This window comes from Cryptomeria japonica, chromosome 5 (genome assembly GCF_030272615.1).
Source record: "Cryptomeria japonica chromosome 5, Sugi_1.0, whole genome shotgun sequence".
NCBI classification, from domain to species: Eukaryota; Viridiplantae; Streptophyta; class Pinopsida; order Cupressales; family Cupressaceae; genus Cryptomeria; species Cryptomeria japonica.
Window position 1 is genome coordinate 285,682,269 of NC_081409.1, and position 15,043 is coordinate 285,697,311.

Consider the following 15,043-nt stretch of genomic DNA (forward strand, 5'->3'; position numbering starts at 1 on the left):
GATTGAGTCTGGCTATACATGGCTAGTGCACATGGGATCACTCGGTTACCTCTAGTAAGATAGCCATGGAAGGTTAGCCTGCAAATTCTCAAGAAAACATTAGTTTGGGTTAAGAGAAAATAGTTTGAAACAACAATTGATCAATTCATATATGACACATTCATCAATTTATACAACACATATTCAACACTATTTCCAACAAAATCACATAACATCCATAATTTTTAAAATGCATTTAACCATTACATAATATAATTATAATTAAGTTCAATTCCAAATAATTAGATTCATAAGAACACTAATGTATGAAAACATGTTCAAGTAACACAATCCACTGGACTGAAACACAAAGATTACTTATCTAATCCAATGATGATGATAAGCAATACATAATTTCCAAACTACTCTAATTAGCATTAACAATAAAACTCAATATTTATATGTAATTTATCTAATCTAATAATAATAATAAATTGCATACTAAAGGTATCCATAATCATAATCTAGGTCAGCATATAGTCCAAAATATAGGTGACCTAGGTAAAATATCATAGAATTTCATTGAGTATCCAACAAAATAAAATGAGGCACGTCCAAGACCATCTGATGCTGGCATCACATTAGTTCACTTAATAAAAAATTAAAATGATTAAATATTCTTATTATGTAATTAATTTAAGTTTTTGATTAACTACAATTTATCAAAATAAAAATGAACAAATCAAACAATCCAAACTTCATAATCAATTTAATGAATTATAAATATCAAACCAAATTAAAATAATTTGTTAACTAATTTCTCAAGATAGACAATACAAAATTAATAAATCAAATTAACTAACTAAATAAAAAAAACAAATATATGACATCAAAAAATCATCCTAACTAAGTAGTTGTAATCATTTATCCTTATTTGATTCAACATTCTCTATTTCTCACAATCTCATAATTTTAGCTAAGAAGGTTGATATTCTCACAATGAGAAACATATATTTTAAATCTATACCTTATACAAAATGCTCATGTTGAACACAGAGTACCACTGAGAGGTGGGTGAATAAGTGGTTCTTAATTTTTTTGACTTTTAAAGAAACTTCAGAATACTGATTGTTATCTTAAGCACTAACCAATCAAACCAGTAAAGAAAATGAGGAAACAAAAAAGGAAAATCACACAAATACAACCCACAACACCAAATGTATGAGGCAAGCCCAATATGGGAAAAGCCTCGGTGAGAAATACTGCTAGAGACTACTGCTCCAATCCAACGTCACAAGTGAAACACTGAATTATAAAGTTTTAGGGTACCAACCCAAGGAGCACCAACCCCTGCACCAAGCTCCAACTTGGTGATGTATATTGAAATACAATTTTGATACAGTTATAGCTTCTTGTTTCAAATGAGTTCTTCAACTCTTGATCAAATAGTTTACTGATTGATAGTGTTTTCTTCTCTCTCTCTCTCACAATCTCACAACTCATTGTGTCACATTTGGATGTTTCCTTTCTCTACCACACCTCACCAGTTTTCTCAACTATTGGACCTGCTACAGTTATACCTGTACTCAAACAGTGCTGGTTAAACCCTCTCACCAGTTTTCTTTTTGACTCACTCTGCAACTTAGAATAAATTCTAAGGAAGATGATTCTTCCCTGCACTCAAGCTCTCTTTACACTTCTTCTCCTCAAGCATCCACCTCTTCCATTTTGAGCTCATGTATTTATCATCATGGATTCCTGTCAAGAATGCATTCAAACACTGTCGTGTTAGGTTTTCATTCTCCAACTCGATCCGAATACGATTTGATTTAATCTTCTTTTTAGGGATAAGATCTTCATGACATCAATCAATCATCAACCTAGCTTCACATTCCAATGTGCATTTTCTAAATCTAGATGTCTGCATCATGCTTTTTTGCTTTTCTCTATCATTCACCATTAATGGATTTTCTATTTCCTTCACCAAAAAGGTACAAAGATAAAATATTCTTGCAGGATCAGCGCAATTACTTTTCCATCTTGGCTTCCTCGAACCATAATCCCCTGTCATCCTTCATGACTTGCGGGTTCCTCATAAAAGCCCACCTACTTGTAGATTTGTTACATCGATGCACACTCCACTGACCTGTGTGTAATGCCTCCACCTGACATCCATTTGTCATGCCTGTCGACATCCAACTTTTTTTGGATTCCTATGTTAGTATGGCATGCTTTGTCTACCAAGGTTGACTACTAGTTTATTTTATGTTACCAGTATGACCATCAAACATCCTCTCTATTTTATTCACCAATTGTTGTTGCTTCATAACAAACTAACAACCTTCATCCTAGTTTATTCTTTACAACTAAGTCTTCTTTACCAGTAGATGACACAAGTCACATTTACCAATAGCCTTCCTTCTATCTTTCTCTTTTTATACCTATCACCATTTCTTACTTACCGGTGACCTAGCCAAACCGGTTGACATCAATGACAACTTAATGCCAAATTACCAACAAATCATCTCAAGTTTCTCTATGGTGTTAAAGTAGATATTTTTTAACTTTTTCTTTAATTCTTAACTATTTTATTTTAATAAATTGGATACATATATTTAGGATGCTCAATTGGAATCCCACATTTTGTTCAATTTTGTTTTTTTGATATAAATTGATAGTGTAAATTTTTTTACTTTTTAAAGATTTAGCTTGAACAACAAGATTATACATAGGCAGTACTAAAGTTTTGTTAGATTTTATGAGAAGCAAGAAATGAGTGAGGATATGATGTCGATCATAGATCACATGTAACTCCAACCAACAAATGGTCGAAAATAAAAATGTCTAAATGAAGAGAAATATAAAATGAGAGAAAATAGAGATGACAAAGAGAACTTTGAGAAGACTCTCACTGAGGTATCATTGAACTAGTGAAGGTGAGAGCATAGTGCCTATTGTATAGATAAATAATAGCATATACATCCAAGAGGTGCATTAACTCCCACTCCCGATAAAAAGTGAAGGTTTAACCTACTTGGTAAATGCCAAAGTATGTGGCATAACCTCTTGACATGGAAAAGGAGTTATAATGGTGGCACATAAAGCTGAAAGAGGGTTAAAAAGCCAACTACTGCATAACCCACTTAGGAAATAACAAAATAGTGGTTATGTGAGGTGGCATAACAAGACAAAAGAGGGTGTGTATCTCAACTACCCATGAGTAGATGGGAGTTACACATGTATCTAGAGTGTTTTGCCACGTGTCCTCATATTAACCATTCTTAATAACCTAAGAAAGCTTAAATAAAATGTGTGGGAAAATAAATACCTCATAACACAAGGAAAAATAAAAAACCTACACTAACACCCCCCATTAAACATGGCCTAGGTGGGTGAAAAGAGGGATATCCCCCCTATATAGATAGAAATAATGAAGAACTAATAAGTCCTTCATGAAGTAGACACCTATTGCATCCCAATAAAGGCTTACAAATGAAGGAAATTTCTTTTAGTGAAGGGTTTGGTGAATATGTCTATAATGTGCTCTAATGTAGAATAATACTTAAGATCAATGATGCCTTCCTGAATCAACTCCTGAATGTACTGCACATGTATCTCAATGTGTTTCATCTGTTGGTGATGAACTAGATTTTTTGAGATCTGTATAATAGTCTGATTATCACAAAAGATGATGATAGGATTTTTAGCTAGAATACCAAACTCAGTGAGAATATTCTAAAGCCAAATAGCCTCAATGGTAGTATTTATAGAAATAATTAGTTGAATGGAATTCATCTTAGCAATTGGTACACAAAAAGCTTAGAGTAGTCAATCCCAGGAACCTACGAGAATCATTTTTTGTACCAAGTAAGCCTTATACTTATCAACCGACCCATCTGCTATAAATTTTATTTGATAGATGATCCAATTGCATCGAACAAGTTTTCTTCCCTTAGGAAGCAATAAATCCCATATGTGATTCCTTTCTAAGGGAATGAAATCTTTTTGCATTGCAGTGCCTCATCCCACTTGAGAATACCTAAAGCTTCTCAAAAAGACTATGGATTAGAAGCTGAAGCAATGATGAGTTGTGGAGATTGTTGAAATTGTAACTCTATTTTTCTTGTAGCTAATGTATCACCCAGGCAATCACCTACTGACTCAAATGTTTTTGATCCCAAATAAGTATTGACGCTAGAGTTTAGGGGAGAATCATCAATCTATGAGTGATGAATATGAGAGGAGTGTGAATCCTTATCATCACTATCACCACGTAAAGTGGAGAAAGAAGAAGCTCGTCATCAAGATTATGAGGATTAAGATCCTCCCCATAACTATCATCATGATGCAATGTCTCCAATATGATGGTGGATGGAGAAGTGGTATGAGAAGAACTAGAAGAAGTCTCCTCAAAATGAACAATCCTCTCAATAAAGGACTCATGAGTGGTTTGATGGAGAAGTTGGTATGCTTTGACATCATATGAATATCCCCAAAAAATGCAAGGTTTCCTCTTTCGATCCATAGCCTTATGTTTCTTTGCTAGAATATGGTCCCATGCAAGAGAACAAAATACTTTGAAGTGCTTAATTGTGGGTTTTCGACTAGTCCAATCTTGAAAATGAGTTAACCCCTTCACAAATTTGTGAGGAACTCAATTTTGGATGTACCACACACAATTCATGGCCTCTGGCAAATACTAAGGTGCCAAAGACTTGGAGTGAATCATGCAATTGGCCATCTCCTTCAAGGACCTGTTCTTGCATTTTGCAACACCATTTTTGTTGATGAATATATGTATCTATGTGATTCATTTTGATACCTTCTGAAACATAAAATTGTTTAAATTTATTATTAACATATTCCTACCCATTATCTAAATGTAAAATCTTGATGAACTTCCCAGATTCTTCCTTTACAAAAGCTTTGAAATCTAGAAAATCTTCAACGACCTCAAACTTTTGTCTAAGAAAGTAAACACATGTATATCTAGAAAAGTCATCAATAAATGTCAAGACATATCTAGCTATGTTGGAAGGTGGTTGTGCAAATGGTCCTACCAAGTGACGATGTACCAACTCCAATAGTTATGTAGGTCTCCATGATTTTCCTTTATCATACTTCTCCTAAGGATGCTTTCTAGGAATGCATCCTTGGTAAAATCAATCAGAAAATCAAATAGAAGGAAACCCTAAAAGTATGTCCTATTGACTAAGCTATTGTAAGTAATAGTAGTTCAATTGACCAAATCATTGATACCACAAATGAATCACCTTCTTTGCATGAGTTAGTAAGACTATTAAAGGAGAGTTATGAAAAAATGAGAAAAATCATATAATCTAGAATGATGATCTATTTTATCCACCATAACTGTAGACCCATTATATATTTCATTGATTACCACTATATCTGGTGTGAATGCATCTCGCTTGATAGAACAAGTGTGAGTAATGTGATAAACATATAAAAGATTAGTTGATAAATATGGAACAAAAAGTACATCCTAAAATGTTTTTTCACCCACATTAATAGACCCTCTCTCATGAACTTCCATAGGACTGTCATCACTCATTAGTATGCTAGGCATAAAACATGGCTCTAAAGAGGTGAAATCATCTTTTGAAGAAGCCAAGTGGTGTGATGCACCTGAGTCAATTATCAAAAAAATTGGTTGTGAAGCGACAACAATTAGGGCCTTATGCTCTCCTTTCCTCTTACTCTTGTCTGTGTCCTGAGAATATCCTTCTAATTAACTTTGTTTGAGTGAAATAGACAACTTGGTATTATTCTTTTCTAGAAGATGTAAAAGATGATCAATTGTTTTCTTTAAACACTTATGTTCGTCATGGCTAAACCTCTTATAGTAAGAGCACTTGACCTTATCCTTCTTATGTTGTTCACCTTTTGATGAAGAGGTCTAATTATTTTCTTTTGAAGTAGAAAATTTATGATCTTTCTTCTTATCTCCCTAGTTCTTTTGTTTCTTATCTTTTTTACTAAACCCAATATATTCTTTTGTGCCTTGATTTATGGCTAAGGCATGTTACTTAGAGGGTTTGATTGTACCCATTTCAACCAATTTTTCCTACTCCCTAGTGAGATATACAATGAATTCATCTAGAGAATGAATTTTATAGCATAGAATGTAGAAACAAACACTGAAAAGTGTGGACCAAGCTTATAAAGAATCCTGAAGATCAATATTTTATCACCCTTCTTAGTTCCACACTATTCCAGCTACAATCTTATAGATTTTAATTTTTTGAAGAAGTCTCATATAGTGTCAAGATTGGTTGAACTCAACCCTATGAATTTATTCTCCAACTAATGACCTCTTAACTCATCCTTCTTACCATAGAGGTTTTCCTAAGTGGTTCACACTAGATTTTTTGTAGTGTCAAATTCAATATAGAAAAGAAGGTTAGGAAACACCAACATACAAAGAGTACCAAAGTGTTCATCACATTTGTTAAACAATTTTATCTTTTCTGCAACATCCCGAGGTTCAGTTTCGAGTCCCATTGTAAGGAAATGATATCCATGTCTTTTCAAATATATTATCATCTTAGATTTCCATTTAAAATAATTATGTAGATATTAAAAGAGGAAACTTAGACGAATCCATGATAGAAAACATAAAGATTGCAAAGAATTAGGGAAAGTGCAAGAAAGAAGACACACAAGACCTCCCCCTTTCTAGTAGTCTCAAAAATTACCCCCCAGAAATATTACAAGGTTGGCACTTTAATTAGTGTATTTAGAATGACTTTTTATTACAATATAGTGCTTTATAGGGCTCCAATAGCCAAAAATAGAATGTTTTAATATCCTTATATTTGTGTAATACTCTTCAATACTTTTCCAATGCCTATTCGGTTTTGGAAAACCATGTTTTGAGGTGAAAGATATGGTCTGGTGAAGAGAAATATATGTAGATAATTCAACCTACAATATTTGATGGAAAATGACAAAAAAAAATTAATGAGAATAATGTGGGTGGACATTTCTCATTTTTGACTTTCCATTGAGTACTCATTTGTAAAACTCTAATACATAAGAAAAAATCGATGCAAATTTTTAAAAAAGTTGTTGAATCTGCTTGCTAAAATGGTGCATACCTGATTATAACTCAATTTCTATAAAATTTATTGATCTTATGAGGAAAATAACAAAAAATCAAAAGTTGTCGGAGGATCATTCTAGGTCATTGATCTTGCTAACAAATTAAGCATTAAAAATCTATGGATTGAGGGGGTCTCTAAGAACATAATTGAGTGCCTTGTAAGTAATTCCCCCTCCTCATGGACCATAAAAAATTGGATCGATGAAGCTAGATCCCTCATTAACAATTTTGATAATGTAAAAATCTCACATGTTTAGGGAAGAAAACATGGTCGACAACTATTTTGCCAATGAAGGAGTCAAGCTCACTAGCCGACAGATGTGAAAATCCTACAAGGATTTAGAAGCAAGGGTGAAAGCCTTAATTGGATATGATGACACGCATTGAAAAGTTTCAATTTCAAATAATGATTAAGTGGATCATAGAACGGTATTGCTTCATTCACTACAAGGATGGTGCAATAATTACCTCTTCAAACCACGTGAAATGGCATGTTTTGTGGGTGCCTAGGGAGTACTATAGGATTGTTGCCATGATTATCTTCTTTGCTAGTAAGAAAACATAAACTTGGAAAAAAATGGGGGGTAGCGGGAAAAGGGTGGAGCTGAGAAGCTGCGAAAAGCACCAGAAGAACCAGAAGGTATGGAAACAAATTGATAAAGGGGGGCTGAAACCTTTCTTGGAAAAACTTCACGGTCCTAATCCCAACATTGTGAGGTATTTCCTAAAAAATTGGAAGGAGGAAGGTATCATTCTCTCTGGAAGAAAATTGATAATCAATGAGGGTCTTATTGGAGAAGTTACGGGTCTCTCTACAAAAGGAAAGAAATTCTTCCGTGATAGGAAAATATCTGATGAAGCAATCATTAAATTTCCAAAATAGAGGATGAGAGGGAAGCACTAGTTAAGCTTTGGAACAACTACCTTGACATAAACACCATAAAGAAGCTCTGGAGGGAGGAACCAAGAGTGGTGATGGAATACAATACTGTGGATGATAGATTCACAAGGGTTTACGACTACCATTTCATCCTCCTCAACCACTTCAGGTACAAGTTCAGGGTTTCTTTCCCCTACTATCTATTTTGTTCTCTTAAACACTCTTTTCTTAAATACTACAAAATTTCTAGGAATGTACCTATTCTGCATGTTGGTCTTATCTAGCTCATTCATGAGTACTTTGCTAGTTTGCCTACCTTGTCTAATCCCAGTTTTCCCCCGAACTCAAAAGGGTATGACACTAAAACTAGTGTGCTTCAGGGTAATTATAATGGGGATTCAGACTAGGAAGAGGAAATTACACTCCCCCTAAAAAGGCACCTAAAAAATCCCCTCCGAGGAGGCCTTCAGGTAAACAAGGGCTCTCTGTGAAAGCCCTTTCCAAAGGTAAAAAGAAAATGAAAGCCCTTCCTAAGAATAAGCTAGTATCATACTTTGAGGACTTGTTGGGTAATCTCTATGATACTTCTAGTTCCTCTAAATAATCCCATTCTTCTCACCCTACCACCTACAAAGAGAATAGGCCAAGATTTCCCAAAGACCTCAAATCGAATGACCATTACTTTAAGTTGGACAAGAAATCTCCATATGATGTTTCAGCTATTTCTAGGAATAGCATAGTGGACCTCTTTAGGATTTTTAAATGGGTTTTTCAAGAAATCAAAGATATTAACCTAAATAACATGGCAGCTGCTAGTAAAATGGATGAGTTGGTTGAAAAAGTGCAGCCTCAGAAGGCTAAAGGGGCAATCTAGACCAAGGAAGAAAAGGTATCCATGCCGAAGTGTCTACAAACAACTGTGAAACTTATGGAAAAAATAAAAAAAGAAAATGAGAGTAAAACCATGCATTTTGAAGGGGAAGTTAGCAAAATTAGAGAAACTTTGAATTTCATTATGAAATAAAGCCACAAGATTGTCAAGAATTTTGTGGCCACTATGAATATGATGGTGGATAAATTGGAAACGTCCAAGAAAGGTACCCTGATCATGGACCTCGATACTGACAGAGAAAAAGGCCAGAAAGAGGAGTCTTATCCATCCAAGAGAACCAGAGACAACCTGAAGAGAAAGGCAGAGTCCTCAAATCTCGAGCTTCCGAACCTGAAAAAGGTGACCCAAGAGAGAAATACTCTAGAAAATGAGATAGCTCAGAACTTAAATTCTTTAGGTTAATATTTTTCCTGGTTTTAGTTTCTGATGTCTTTTTGTCTGGTTTTCTCTCCTTTTGTTTGTCTCATAGCTTTTCCGTGATGGTGATCTTAGATTGTTTATTATGTTTTTGTCTGTAACTCTATGGATTCGGGTCCCTGTAAAACCCATTTTTTCCCTAATGAAAAAGAAAAACTCAAAATTTTTTTGATATTGGAAAGAAAACCCAGAAATCATTATTTCTACAAATGAGTGGAAGTTGGCATTCTAAAGCCAAAATGAAAACAACTCCAATAAAATAATTTGAATTTTTATTTTCACTCTAATTTTTACCATGTCCTCCAAAATCTGATTTTGGTGAAATAAAAGTCACTATTGACTTTTTCAAGGCTTTTGGACAGTTTTAAAATATTGAAAAAAAATCCTCCAATATTACGAAAATGTTTCAATAACCTAGATCTCAAGGGAACACATATATATGTCAGCCAGATGAACTAGAAGCTTATTTTCTTTTAAATTGTTATGATTCTCTAGGTCACATAAAAATGAAAGAGAAGACCATACTTGGGTTTTCAGAAAAATATTATCTATTATATAGTTTCAAATCTCTCTAAAATATAGAGAAAATAATTGGGCATGCTAAACAACATGACTATGATATCATGTTAGGTTTTGTGAGAAGCGAACATAGAGCAAAAAATTGATGTTGGATGTAGATCACATGCAACTCCAAGTAATATATCATCAAAGATCAAAATAGCTGAATGAAGAGGAATTTAAAATGAGAGAAATTAGAGAGAAAGAAGATAATTCTGAGAAGACACTCATTGAGTTATCACTAAAATAGTGAAGATGAGAGTATAGTTCTTATTATATAAAAAAATAATAGCATATACATCCAAGAGGTGCATTAACTCCCACTCCCCATAAAAGATGGGAGGTTTAATCTACTTCGTAAATGTCAAAATATGTGACATAGCCTCCTTACATGAAAACAAAAGAGGAGTTATAAAAGTGGCACATAAAGTCAAAAGAAAGTGAGTGATGATATGTTTGTAAGATATGTATCCCAAATAGCTATATGGAAGAAGAGTGTCTAATTGCATTCAATCAATGGGGGCTATGCATCAATAAATATCAATTTCATTGAGAACAAATAAAATTAATATGATTGAGAAAGGATCTTAATGTGAGGATTAGGAATGAGAAGATAAGTCTTTGATCCATCAAAACATGCAATACATGTGATATACTCAAGCTCCTCTAAAGTATCATTATCGAAGGGAATTCAACTTGTATGTGTAAGGGGAATAAAACAATATGTTGCAAGATCCTCTAGGAATGGAGAGATATGAGGGTCTTCATACATCTCCCAAAGTCTAGTCTAATATAGCCCACATAGCATGTCATGATCAACACTATAAAAAATAACTCCTACAAAATGGTCTATAATAATACCCCGAGATGCATTGCCTTTCGATATGGTAGGTTTAGGTATGATTCTATATAAATTAGGAAAAATATCTAGCCACTTGAAATCTACTAGGATTCCATTTTCCCAAGACTCATAATCGCCCTTTGCTAGATTGCTAATAGAAGGATGAACAAAAAAACCTTTGATACCTCTTCAAATGAAATGAACAAACCCCAAAAAATAGTACATATAAAGAAGATAATAAAGTTTCTCTCACACAAATAGATCATTCCAATACCATAAGAATCATGAAAATCAAAGACACTCATGAAAAGGTATGTTCTTGGAAGCTAAAACTAAAGATCTAACTTTGACAGAGTATAATAGAAATTTAGAGCTAAATATAATGATGAAACTACGATTACTAGAATATGCTAAAAAATACCTTTCAAATGATATCATATTTATCCAATTTTGATGTTGTATTGAAAAGTAATTGCAAAAATAAGAATAGACTAAAGTTAGCCAAGTAAAAATCAACAACATGACCATTGCGATTTAGTTTCTAGAATATTTACTCACTTTCTATAAAATCAAAAACAGTTTTTTTTTTTTTGAAAAATTTATAGATAAAAAGTTATAGCCAAATCTTGTTTTTTTTTTGGTGCTATTTTTAGCTTTTCTTCTTTTTTGATTTTCTCTCAAATTTTGACAAATATTGGAAAATTAAGAGTGACCTAGATGTTTTTTTGTGACTGTGAAAAAAACCACAAAAATTTTTCCTCAAGATGTGCCAATTTTTCTACTTAATGCTGGATCTCTTACAAATTAGATAGTAACTTAGTAGATTTAGAGCTTTGATAGAATGTTGGAGTTATTTGTTTAACTCAACAATCCCATGAATCACCTACAAGAAAAATACCTATCACATCTAAAATGAAAATCCTATGATTATTTTATGTAGTCTTTAGAGATAATTGATCCAAAAGAGGGATCTGATATGTAGATTAATCTGTAAATTAATTGGAGATATTACAACGTGAATGCCTTTTTTAATAGAAATAAAGAGAAATATAATATGAAATTAAGAAACTAAAATTATATCAAAGAACTAAATATTATCTTAACTAAGTCAACTTAATCTATTATTATCCTAATCTAATAAAAGATGAAAAAGCACCTAAGTTTAGCTTAAGTGAATAAAGTAATGAAAGGACCTAATTAATTAATTAATTAGATAATGTCCAAATTAATCCAACATAAAAGAGGGGTAATATAATGATAAAATGAAATTTTTTTTATTATATTAGCAGGGTTTAAAGGGCCTTGTATCCTTTATAGATTAGAATGTAGCAAAAGAGAAACATATTGAATTAGATGGGTTTTAACAAGGACCCAAAACCTTTACTCCTATAAATTAACTATTTGAAAGAAAAATATGGATGGACACTATTGGTATTATGGATGTGTTGCATTGGTTGTCATTGATGTCAACACTTGTCAACACTTATCAGCACCAATCTTTTTGGAGATCTTTGGTTATGTTCACTGGCATGTTCAGTGACTTATGCACAATCAGTGGTATTTGATTCACTGATAGGTTATATTGTTCATCAGCACAAAGGATGACTTGTTATCATCTGGAGATTAATTGGTTATGTAAAACACATGGTTTGGACACTTGGTTTTGGTGATTTGGTTATTGGTCTAATCAAGTTGGCATATTTGCTATTGCCGGCAAATTGGTCTAGGTTATGGATTGGCATGCGTTATCTGTTCTAGATCAACATGACACATTATGGAGATGATTTATTGATTGGTTATTATTGTAAATGCATTGAGTTGACATGATGCATCACATATTGATTCATTTATAATTGATTTAATTATAATATTCTTAGTGAGCCGACCTACACATTTGGTCTTAGGTTTTGGTATATATGTAAGATCTCATTTGTGAGATTAACATGATAGTGGAAGAGGAATGTAATAAGGTATATGTGAATATAAGCAAAGCTACTCACATAGACATCATTTGAAGATTCAAGGAAGGTTTGAAGGAAGACAATCAGAGCTTAATCGGTACTGAATCTAGCATATGAAGATGCTATTTTTAGCAATACATTATCTAGGATTTAACCATCCTATTGTAGTCAATGTAACTCTCATTTTGTGATTGAGCAGTGAGCTCTAGGCAGTTGGCCTTTCTGGATGTGCAGATCCCATTTGTACACACATACTATTTGTAGTAGTATCATCTGATTGTGGGTAAGGTTTCCCACTGTGGTTTTCCCCTTACAGGGTTTCCATGTACAAATATATGTGTTATGTGTTGTGGATTTTATTTCTCTTTCTGTTTTATGCATTAAGCTTCACTGGTATTGTTATTAACCGTTAAACTATCAATCAACATTAAGTTTGGTTTACCGGTATTATGTATCAAGTTTAATTAAGTTATATTTGGGTTGAAATTAATAGACAACTGATTCACCTCCTCCCCTCTCAGTTGTCTCTAGGTCCTAACAACCACCTGAACATCCATTAAAAAACCCCCCAAGCCAAGTGGAGAAGGGCAAGTATTTTCTAAAGGTATCCCCAAACCTTTACAAAGGGTTTTGAGATGGTACCCTGAACCAACCAACTGCAACTAATCTAAAAACACTAGCAACCAAACAAATTTTCATCTAACAACGTCCTCACCACCCCCATAAGAGAGGATCTAGTGATAAAAGAGGTAAAAGAGAAGATGAGAGATCAAAGGGTGAACCAACCAGGCCTTGTCCCTGCAAACGAGCAAAAGTCATTGTATGAAAACTGAATAGCTAGACCTCCATTCTCCCTCCCCAAGAAGATCCCCACTGCAATAGAAGAATCCCCCACCTCAATAAGGGTAAGGAAAGAGAGAAATAGAAGCAAATTGCACCATTGAACCACCACGACACCATTAGAAACCCCACCTCAATAGGGCCTGACTTCACCTCTATGAAACTAATGCAGGAAGAAACCCATCCAAGAGCAGGAGCCAGAACATGTTGAACCCCAAAAAAACCAATATCTAACCAAAAACAATCCATTGCTAGAAAGGGCCCTTTAAAACTACTACTAGCCTTCTCGGTATCTAAAGGAACATAGTGAGCCATACAACTAGCTCTATACACCATAATAGAAAAATAGGGAGCAATATAAACCTCAACAACAATAGAGAAAAAAAAGGCTAACTTCATATACCACCCCACAATATCAGCCAAGAGAGACATCATCCCCTTAAAAATAAAAGTATAACTGATGAAGTCCAAAAGAAACCCTGTACAAAGCACTGTTAGGTGAAAAAAGGATGGGAGGTAGGGAACACCCATCACATCCACAAACTTAAGGCCATCAAATGTAGAGCTCAAAGGGAGAGAATGGACCAGATAGCCACATCACCCCTTGCTAAAAACCTCAAAAGACTAGCAGCAGATGGGTCTCTGCACCAATAAACTCCAACTTGCATAGAAAGAAACCTCTTGAAACTCCAATCTACCTAGCCTTATATAGGAATTGCAAGCTAGCAACAAGGGAACACTCACCCAAGGTAAACACCAACCAACATAGAAGATAAGGTATGGCCACAACCTTCTTGATCATGGAGGAGTCCTCCAATATAAATATGACATCCCCACCATCAAACCCCAGCACATCCAGTCATAGGTCGAAACAAGCCAAATATTGAACCAAACCCCCAACCATAGCAGAAAACACCACAAAAGGTAGAAACTCCATGACTGATCCCAACCAATAGTGAGCAGAAGAAAATCAAGAAAGGACAACTAGATGAGAAGGCCCCCAACCATAAGGAAGGCAGAATGGGGAAAACCCAACACTAGGGGAGAATAGAAAAAGGAGTAATGGGAACTCCAACCCTTATGCCTAAACCAAAAATGCAAACACCCAGCCATGGCCTCACACTTAACCCACACAACCAACCTTCCTTGATCTGAGATGAAGGACACCACATGTAGAGCTATTGAAGCCACAATAGGTAGAGTGCTAGCATAGGAGCCTTCAAAAGGGCCTATACTTGCCAAAGCTATCCACTCACTAGAACCCTATCACCACAAAGAGAAAGGAGGCCATTGGCAACCATCAATTCACCATCATCACCATCATCTTTTTCCTCCCCTACATCACTCTCTCCATTGAAAACCCTACCTCCCTTTCCACTCCCGCTCATCATATTACATTGGCAATAAAATAAAATGTTTGATTTATAGAGTTAAAAGGGAAACAACTAGATGACCTTGAGAACTGATTTGATCCAATTTTGGTGGAGTTGATCAAGGGAGATAACAAGCATGAAAGAAATCCACAATTTTTGGGTTTTAAATTATATAATTA